At 37.0% G+C, this 11,101-nt stretch overlaps 1 pseudogene; it reads left to right on the top strand.

Annotated features, from left to right (window-relative positions):
- The first annotated feature begins 2,215 nt into the window (after nucleotides 1-2,215).
- LOC118905792 lies at nucleotides 2,216-3,785 on the top strand (annotated as a pseudogene).
- The last annotated feature ends 7,316 nt before the right edge of the window (nucleotides 3,786-11,101 follow it).

Raw genomic sequence — 11,101 nt, 5'->3', positions numbered from 1 at the left:
AACTATAATTGTAGATTTTATACTAGTCATTTTTAAAATGCCATGTGTAGTGGCACTGATTCTTAATGTCTAATAAATTAGCAAACTTTTTATATTTGCTTAAAGCCACATAATTAGCCAAAATGTGTCTGCTAAATTCAGTGTAATTTGGGTTTTAGTCACAATAAGAAGCATCAGATACTTTTCACTGAGCAACAAATAATAGCAACTATTTATGTGTTCACAGAAAATATAATCAAAGACATATTTTGGTATTTGGGGATCTATCCCTATTTTTAAAACTTTCTAAATATCACTAACCAAAAAGCAAGACACTAGAATTCTTCTGACATTAAGATCCTGGGCAATGACTTTTAGAAAATTCCCATTTTAAGGCTTAATTGCATCAGCTGTAAAAGAACAAAGGTCAGCTAAATGAGATTTTAAGACTGCTTTCTATGACCTCATTCTCTTCATCAAAATCAGCATACTTATTTTATTTACAATGTTTTATTTTTAGGGCCTACCACTTTTTTTCTATGCGGTAACTTACCAAAATGAGCCTCACTTTGTCAATTACAAAATAAGACCATAACACAGCCCTACCTATATACCAGGAAGCTGTAATAAATGAGAAGATAAATAGAAAATTTATTTTGCCCTGGTCAAGAATTGTATACAACCAAGGTGATATTATCATAATGATCATTATCTGCCAAAAACACTGACATGGTAGTGAAAGTTGCTACTTTCCTCTGAAATACACAAAATAACACTTCTGCCCCAGAAACTTAATTATACCTGTCCTATCATTTTGTATAAGTCTTTGAATGGTCTTACATTGTTTCTACCTCAACATTTCATGATCTTTCCTTCCCTAGGCAGCTAATTAAATCGGTGATGGAACTGTTCAATTCATACTAAGGCAATCAGGAATTTCTGTTTCTTCTCAACTAGTTCCCTCACATAATTGCACAGTTTCTTTTTCTAGAATCTCAAAGAAGCAAGATTGAATGAACTTAATGGCTTACTTTCAGAGCCACAAACAGAACTGACTTCTCAAGATTTTGGCCAACTGGCATCCATCTGAATGGAAGATGGTTTGACTGGTCAAAACTGAGCTAGAGGGACTTCCCTGGTGGCGCAGTGGCTAAGAAACCACCTGCCAATGCAGGGGCCACAGGTTTGAGCCCTGGTCCGGGAAGATCCCACTTGCCGCAGAGCAACTAAGCCCGCAAGCCACAACTACTGAGCCTGTGAGCCACAACTACTGAAGCCCGCGTGCCTAGAGCCCGTGCTCCACAACAAGAGAAGCCACCGCGATGAGAAGCCCGAGCACCACAACGAAGAGTAACCCCCGCTTGCTGCAACTAGAGAAAGCCGGCGCACAGCGACGAAGACCCAATGCAGCCAAAAATAAATAAATTAATTAATTATTTAAAAAATGAGCTAGACTGTGCCCTAATGTGGCTTTTGATTAATCTACTGGAATGCTTCTGAATTTGTGCCATCTACTTTAAAAAGAAATCGAAAGCATGATTTCTTATTTTTCATCCAGAGAGGATTAGTGGAGAGAAAATTAAGTTCCCTCATCTAAGTAAGTACCTCAGGGAACTATTCACATATCAATGTATAGGAGAGTGTCAGCCTGTAGCTTACCCAATTTCATTAGCATTAATGGGAGTTTTTTGTGAAATCCTGTGTGAATCATCGCTTTAGGAGTTCTGTAAGAGTATGTTGATTACTGTTATTTTTGTAATGGCTCTGTTCTGCAGTTCCAACTTTTAACTCATTAGGCTTGCAATAGATGCTAAATTTTGGAAGGAATCAGACTTGGACTTCTGAAGGTAATTAAATCAGAGCAGTATCACATAGAATCATTCACCATTGTGAATGTTAGATGCTGTTACATGTTAGGTCCCAAGTGTTCTACTGGCTTGCTGTCTACAGTGTGCGACTCAAGTGTTCTACTGGCTTGCTGTCTACAGTGTGCGAAGACTGAAATTTAAGTTTTTAGCTTTCACCTAATTATGTTATGTTTTATTACTGTGTACTCATCTACGAATATTCTTACTAAAGCCCTCTTTCTTTTCTTCATCGATGGGCCATGAATTCTGCACCCATTCGGATGATCCTTCAAGCACCCTGCCTTCCCTTTTACTCGGCTTCATAATATTTAGTGACCCTTATATAGCACGAAAAGAGAATTTGTGTCCAAACCTGGGCAATTTTGAAAATGAAAAGGGGAATTGGTGGAGGATGGGGAGACTTGAGTGCACATGTGCAAACGCCCAGTGACACGCAGGGAGACCCGCGCAAGCCGGAGCCCCTTGAGCCTGTGAGGTCTGCGTGCCTGAAAGGAAGATGCGCAGAGAAGCCCAGCCGGAGGGGTATCCCTAATGCCTCTAGGGGTCCCGCTTCTTTCACCCCCCAGAAACCTCCTCCAGACCTAGTGTGTTCCTGAGCCCCAGAGGCCTGGGATATGAGTGGTTTGGGAATTCAGAGGAAGAAGCGATGACTTCTGAGAAAATTCAGATGAACTACCTGGCGAATGACAAAGAAAGCACAGAAATCTGATAGCGTTTCTCTTTCTTTGATGAAAGCCTGGTTTTCTGCGTAATGAGGGATATATGTTGTGGAAGAAGTAGCAGAGAATTCACAGAGATGCCATCAAATCCGGACCGTGATGCTGGTGTAAGTGAACATTCAGGTGGTTGGAGCAGGATTCAGTTTCAGATGAATTCTCTGGAATTTGAAGTTGAGTCTCGATTCAGAAGATGATAGCTTTAGTGCGGAAGAATAACTCTCCAGAAAGATGGCGAGGTATACCAAGTTCCTGTACATCAGACATGGAAGAGTGATACAGACTCACTTGAAGAAGATCTTGAAATGTCTTTAATTGACTACTGGAAGTGTACTTTATAAAATGAAATAAACCCTCCCCTTCCACTGCCTTGCAACAGATGTTGGACCTTTTGTGAGACTGAGCTTCCTGAAGATAAAGGGAAAATGTCAGAGAAAGCCAGTCTAGAAAACTCAACACAAGGATAAGATGGATTTGATGTTCCTGATTGGGAAAAAACAAAACAAAACCCTACAGTGAATGATTTCAGAGTCATACGCTGAAGAAAATGATAAAATTCACCTGAGCTTCCCAGTCCCAAGAAGGTGAGCATTATTCTCAGCCATCAACCCTTATAGCACCACTTCTAACAGCCAGGAAGATGTCAGTGAGTTTGAGGGAAGAAACACAAGACAAAGAGGAGAGTATGGAATCTAGCTTTCTTCTTAATGTCATTGATCTTTGTGTGATTTGCCACAGTCCACCTAAAAATAGTTGCATCCTCCGTGGCAACACAGGACATCTTATGGAATGTTTCACATGTACAAAGAACCTTTAAAAAGTATGCAAGATGAGTAACTTCTAGAGATTTGTTGTACAAAATAGTTTATATATATATGTATATACATATACATATGTAGTTAACAACATAGTATTGTGCACTTAAAATATGTTGAGGATAGATCTCATGTTAAGTGTTCTTACACACAAACAAGAACATAAAGAAATTGTTGGAGGTGATAGATTTGGTTAGTACCTTGATCGTGGTGATAACATTACAGGTGTATGCTTATGTCCAAACTTATCAAAATGTATACATTAAATATGTGCAATTCTTTTGTATATCAATTATACATCAAAAAGCTTTAAAAGAGAGAGAGAGAGAAGTAAGCCTTGCCCAGTATGAAGACAGCTAATTCAAATGATTCTGCTAATTTATTTCCCCGAGTTGACCTATCCATAAAAGTAGCATTATATATTTCTAACCATATAACCCTAAACATTTAGACAACCATAACAAGTGCTTTTATTTTTTTACATATATCAAAGCAAGAAAGTATCTCAGTCCATGTATATTTTTTCTCTTAATAGTATAATTTACCTACTTTGGCGGGGATAGTGAATATTTGCTTTCATTTAGGAAAATGTAACTTCTGTTTATATTTTATATTTGGATTTTAATACAATTTGAATTGGATATACCACTCATCCTTTAACCCTACTCCTTATGTTTTAAATCTTATCCACTTTCTATTAAATGAGAAGTATCTGAGATATATATAGATATATATATATATGTGTGTGTGTGTGTGTGTGTATATATACACATATATAGAGCATTTAAATGTAGCTTATTTAGTACTTTTCATGTAAGGAGAAAAATTTTGTGTGAAATATTCAATATTAATATTTAGATACCCTTTAATCTTGTGAGTCTTAGTTTCTCTGCTCTTTCAGAGCCTCTTAAAATACTCTTTCCGGATAAAAAAATAAATTGGTAGTTATATTTGGTGTTATGTAGTTAAATTGTACCTCTTTTTCTTTGGCTACTTTAGTATATAAAGAATTGGTGGTAAAGACGTTGTCGATTGAGAAGTCTTTGAGAATAATCATAATTTATCCACAAGACAAAACTTTCTAAGGCTCCATAGTAGAATATGGAGTTGTCCTGGTGGGAGGGGGGCTCAACTCTGTGTATCAGGCCTTTTTTCACACTCAGTTTCAGGATTTAGTGGAATCTATTGTTTCCTCTAAGTTGAAAACAAATCTAAGACACTCTGAAGTACCCTCTTGGTCTGGATTCCATGGTTTCTGGCAGTTTCCTAGGTTTCAGACATTCGCTTAAGGCTAGTTCTAGAAACCAGTGAATTTGGAAAGATGAATTCAGAAATGTGATAACAGAAAAAAATGTTCATTTTAAAACTAGCCAGAAACGTCGTAGCTTTTTTCTGAATTATCCAAAAATTATGTATCACTTTTCTTCAAGAAAGACAGGGTCAGAACATAGGATTCTAAAGTATCTCTCAAACTGTGTACATCAACTTCTTGATTTATGTTTAAATGTGAGTCATATTTGAAGTAAAGTAGTATAGATTATCATTTCTATTTAGGTTCCAGTGTTTCTCTCCTGTATATGACAGTTGTACGTACTTAGGTGAGGGTAATAAAATCAACGGAACGGTAAGTTTAGAATAGAACTGAGGGGTCATTTTGCACAGCAACTTGTATGCTACTCACTGACAGAACATGGCTATTATAAATTTCAAAAACAAAAATACACACTCACACACACACGACTTACCATGTATGCATATGTAAGTAGGAAACAAACGGCTGAAGAGATCAGTCCTCAGCCAAAGAGTGATACTCAAATACAGTAGAGCTTTATTAGTTTGTAACTTATAATATATCAAATAGAACAAAGTAGAATTCATCCTTTCTGTGGAAAGTTGGTGGTAATAATGAGAATATAAACAATGTATATCCAGGGTATATGCATGTAATGATTATACTATTTATAAAATACTCATAAATATATTTATGAGTATAAAATACTCATAAATATATTTATAGATATTTATAAAATATCTATGTGAAAATGGAGTCTCATTCCACATGCCTATGGATTACTAATATAGTCTTGATTGCATTTTAGGTTTAGTATTCATATTTATTGATTTACAAATAAATACATGATTTATTAAGTGCTTGATTAAGAAAAAACTAAAACGGGAACTATTAATGATTATGTAAGGATGACAAGCATAAAATGAGTCACCTTACCTCTAACCCCAACCTTCTGATATACCCCCTCACCCTGGTACACCCCTGGTCCTTAAATTCTGGAAAAGTTTCACTTATAACACCCTAGTTTTTTAATACAACTTTCTACCCTCCAAGTTCTCCAGTTAGTATTATTCCCAACGTATCTGTATCCTATTCTACTCCTGTCCACATCCTTCTCAATTTTGAATAGATTTCAAGTCGACCCACTCTCTGATATCCTCCTTTCACTTGGTCTATTGTCATTCTCTCACACCCACCTTACAGAACACTGATTTTGGACTACACCAATTGTCCTTCCTTAATCAAGAGCCAGGCTAGGTACACTGTTCAGAGAAGAATGAGTGCCTCACAAAGTACTGTTCCTTTAAATATGTTTTCACTAACATGAATAGGCCCTCAAGACCCTCTGGCAATCCTGTTCTCTCATCATCACTACACTGGTTATTTTAAGGCCGTCTCCCTTAAGCCTTCTACATTCTACCTCTTACTTCAGAGAAAATAAATGCCATTTAAATTGGAAATGTGTCAACGCCAGACCCACAAAGGTAAATGAACCTGGACCCTTATTTTTGTCTTTTACACTCACCACAGTGTAAGAGAGACCTTCCTCCTCTGTAAGATTAATTCATTCACTTCCGTTCTGGAATCTATAGCTTTCTACTTTCCAAGAGACCTTGCTACATTGATTGTTCCCTCTTTCAAAGAAAACAATTAGCTAACATGGGTTGAAAGTATATTGACACACATTTACAGATGAAAAGATTGAGACCGGGACAAATGTCCAAAGTCATGCTGATTGAAAATGGAAGAGCTAGAATGGAGATTGACATGTGTGACACCATTGATAGAGGAATTATTTGCTACCATATATTGACTGTATCACATAATCATTTAAACAGCCTCAGCTCTCTCTCATCCTAAATGTAATCTTGGAATCAGTGTCTACTCTTCCTGTCTCTCATTTTCGTATCTCCCATTTACTCATTCGTTCACAAGAATCAGGCTTTACCTTGCTAGGTTCCTCTGACAGCTCAATTTCGCTGTGATCATCTCTGAGCTCCTTGCTGTCAAAACCACTTCTCCATTCTGAGTCTTACTTGATATTTGATGTTTTTAATCACTCAATGTTTTAAAAAATGTTCTTTCACTGGGCTCTGTGACATCACAAGTTTTAGCTTTCCTTCTACCTCTGGCTGTTCTTTCTTGGTTTCCTTCATATATTCCTATTTCCTTAAATGGTTCTCAATTATTGATTGCCAATAGGATTTAGTCCTTGGCCACATCATCTGTTATGATGACCTAGATGAGTACCTGTTTTGCAGAGCTTCCCAGAAATGCAAGGAAGGTCTGTTTGAGCTCTTATTCACCACCATCACCTCCACCCTCTCACATACACTTAAAATTTTAGAGTTTTCTCTTTTAATATGGGCAGTGCAAATCTTTGAACTACTAACTGGCACTGTGGCTGAGGAAGTATTTTGGTGGCCACCCTTAAATATGAAGGGTGCTGTCTTTTTGGTTCCTCAATCTCCTGCTGGGATTTCTCACACCCACTTCTGATGCAGCCTGACAAGCCGATTTTCACTCCTATTTTACCTTTTCATCATCTCCCTTCAGTGTTTCTAGTGCTAAGGTGGAAACCATTGTCATGTGCAGCCCTTTTCTTCATTAGACATTGCAGGTGTCCAGATAACAGTTTGAGTTCTTGAAAATATCTGCCAATTTGTGGGTTGTGGGGCTGCAGTGATCGTTCTCAATTTTATAGAAACTATAAAGTGTGACTTATAAATAATCATCATAGGAGTTTTGTGGTTTAAGACTGAGGTCTGTGAATCCTCTAACTTGCAGATCCGTTTGCATTCCTGACTCTTCTCCAGTTTGGATCTGCAAACATCAGTAGCTGTGCAACAAAGGTACTCTCACTGGTAATTCAGCAATGAGTGGTGTTAACACACAGGGTTGACACCAGTTTACTTAGGGAACAGACTTGGCTTCATGGCCAGCATGGACCTGTTTACTGGCAAACGGAGAACAGGTGTGATGTCTAATAAGCAAGTGCTGAGATATAACATTAGCAAATTTTGCTGCCAAGTTCTTGAATTCGTCTTAACCCAAAGGCAATTACGGTATTCAGTGAAGAAACGGTATAGGATAGAGTGTACTTCTCTTTAATTAGATTTCTTTGCCCATTATTTGCCCACCCTTTATCTTTTATTTCCCAAGGTACTATTTTAGTCACTACAGAACAGAGATAGGTGACTAAGGAAGAAAGGAAAATTTAGTTGAAATTCAAGAAGAAAGTACAGGCTAAGGCCGAAAGTCCTAGGGTACCAGGTAGTCTGACATGGACGTCTGTGCATATCTATATTGCTGTACAGAGAGCACTACTAACTTTTCAGTATCCCCTTTTAGAGAGTAAGATTTTCAGAAAAAAAGGGACATTTCTTTACTAGTCTAAATAAACCACAGTGTCCAGCACTGTGGCTAATCCAGAGTAGTCAATAAATGTTTATATTCTAGATTTCGCTAAATAAACCTTTGAAACCACCAAGAAAGACTCAATGGAGTATTTGTCTTCTCAGGAAATAACGGCAACAATCTTGACCACATTCTACTAAAGGCTGTAGTTTTACTGTTACCTCTAGATGAATTTCAGATATGAAACTCTTCATATAATGATTATATCCTACTAAAATGTTAGACAATTGGCTCCATTCATTACAAAAATGTTTGTGAAAGAACCAGGAAAAGTTTGTTGGCAATCTGTATATCTTCTTTGGAGAACTGTCTATTTAGGTCTTCTGCCCATTTCTGAATTGGGTTGTTTGTTTTTTTGATATTGAGCTGCATGAGCTGCTTGTAAATTTTGGAGATTAATCCTCTGTCAGTTGCTTCATTTGCAAATATTTTCTCCCATTCTGAGGGTTGTCTTTTTGTCCTGTTTATGGTTTCCTTTAAATACAGGTCAGATCCATAGTAGTACCTTTATATCACACACACCAAGGTATAAATTTTTGGACTAGTCTGATGCTGCCATGTGCCCCTACATACCAGCTTCAACCCCACAGTTAAGAGTCAGATATAAGATAGGTCATGATAATTCATAGTATAACCTTCCCAGGTTTGTTCTTTCTTTCCATGCTCTCAAGAGTCTCTATATATACATACACACACACACACACGTATGTACACATATATAAGTATATATACACATACAAACATATATATGCACACACAGGTGTATACATACATATAAATGTTTATTATATATATATAAATATAAAGGACATTATGGGGGATGTAAAACAGTACTTTGAAAATGAATTTCAATTTGGAAATATGCATCAAGATTTCCCTTGAATATCCATATGTTTTGATCCAAGAATTCTATGTCCAATAATTTATTCCATAGTTATTGAGAAACACAGTAAATACTGTATGCAATATAAAAAATGGACAAATATACTCAATAATTACCTACTATTTATTTATTTATTTTTGGCTGCGTTGGATCTTTGTTGCTGCTCAGGGGCTTCCTCTAGTTGCGGTGAGCGGGGGCTACTGTTCGTTGCGGTGTGCGGGCTTCTCATTGTGGTGGCTTCTCTTGTTGCAGAGCACAGGCTCTAGGTGCACGGGCTTCAGTAGTTGTGGCTCGCGGGCTCTAGAGTGCAGGCTCAGTAGTTGTGGCACACGGGCTTAGTTGCTTGCTCCGCGGCATGTGGGATCTTCCTGGACCAGGGCTCGAACCCGTGTCCTCTGCATTGGCAGGCGGATTCTTAACCACTGCACCACCAAGGAAGCCCTCTACTATTTAGTTAAATATAATATACTCATACTGTCAAATATTATTCAGCCCTTCCTAGAGATCACATTTCAAAAGAACATTAAAAATGCAATAAATACCCATAAGGTAATTTTAAGTGAAAAAAGCAGCATATAAAACTGTTACACATATAATTGCAATGGCGATGCCTTGGGCATTATATATATTTTATTTTTCCTACCTTTTACACTTTTTCTGTACTAAAAGTTGTTTTATTTTTATGGTCATAAAAATTAAGGGGCTGTTAAAGGAAGATTTTCTAATAGTTAAAATCAGAAACAGCTAATAGAATGGGATCTAATAGGGTTAAATATAATGTCTACGTTTAGGAATAAATATCTGAGAAGACAAAAAATTAATAAATATTCATGATCTTAATATCTCAAGATCAGTTTTAGGCAACAGTTTGCAATGCCTCCTGACAAGACAAATGTAGTCTGTGAATTATTGTAATATTTCTATTAGGAAAATTGAAAGTGAAAACTCCTCTACTTTGACTTGGTCTGGCCACATTTGGAGTATTGTGTTGGGTCCAAGAACCATGTTTAAAGAGGATCAGTGACCTGTAAGCTAGTGTAGCCAGAATTACAAATGGCTTCCATGTGGAATTACAAACTCCTCCGGAGTAGTTGTGCTGAAGGGGCATCTGTTTTGGGTAAATATAAAGGCATATTTCTCAAGGCTAGAACTGTAACAAAATGGAATCGGTTTTCTTGTGACATCATTATCTTGCTTTCACAAAAGCTAATGGGAGAGTATCTGAGTGGACCCCTTGACAAGAAACCTGGTCCACAAATAACAGATTAGCTCCACCACCATGCTTCCAAATCTGTAGAATCCTGAGATCTGTAAGGCAAAACAAAATCTGCGTGTTTTCAGGATAAAGAAACTTCCTTCATTATGAGGATTCCTTCCCCATTAATAAAACATGAAAAATATCGAAGAAAAGGAGATGAGTCTGAATCACAGAACAGAACGACTTTTGTAATGTAGCATGTTATAAGACTCTTGAAGCAGATGTACATAGAAAGTTTGCCAAATTATTTTACAATAATATTATAAAATATTTTTCTCAATTAAAAAGCTTGTGGCTATCAACCTAAGAAAATTCTGTTGGAATGTATGTGTTCAAACCTGTCTTCAAAAACTACTTAATATGTTGATAATTACTTATGAGTCTATTTAATGTCTGGTTTTGAATTGCTTTTTCTGTGATTCACAAAAAAGTAGTACAAGTATGCCAGATGGCAATGCATAAGATGAGAATAATTTCATGCTTTTGCTTAACAAAGTAGTGTAACTTGGTTTACTGTGAGAAGGAAAAGTATTTTTAGGATGTCAGTCTTCACATTTAAACGTAAGTATGTAGGTATGTGTGTGTATGCATGTACATAAACGCAGAGTATAATCTATAAAGGAATTTTTCACATCTGTATCTTGTTTAGTTAGTGCATTTTGTGTATTCGTCAATGTAACTTAATGGGCATGTACTTTGCAGTAAATTTTCTTTGTGATATGTTTATTTCATTACAGAATAGGGGTGAGAAGATGAGTCTGACAAAAAAATTTTTTTAAAGTACCCGCATTGGGCTTCCCTGGTGGCGCAGTGGTTTAGAGTCTGCCTGCTAATGCAGGGGACACGGGTTCGAGCCCTGGTCTGGGAAGATCCC

Source organism: Balaenoptera musculus, chromosome 13 (genome assembly GCF_009873245.2).
Source record: "Balaenoptera musculus isolate JJ_BM4_2016_0621 chromosome 13, mBalMus1.pri.v3, whole genome shotgun sequence".
NCBI lineage: Eukaryota > Metazoa > Chordata > Mammalia > Artiodactyla > Balaenopteridae > Balaenoptera > Balaenoptera musculus.
This window is presented reverse-complemented; position numbering and strand designations above follow the sequence as displayed.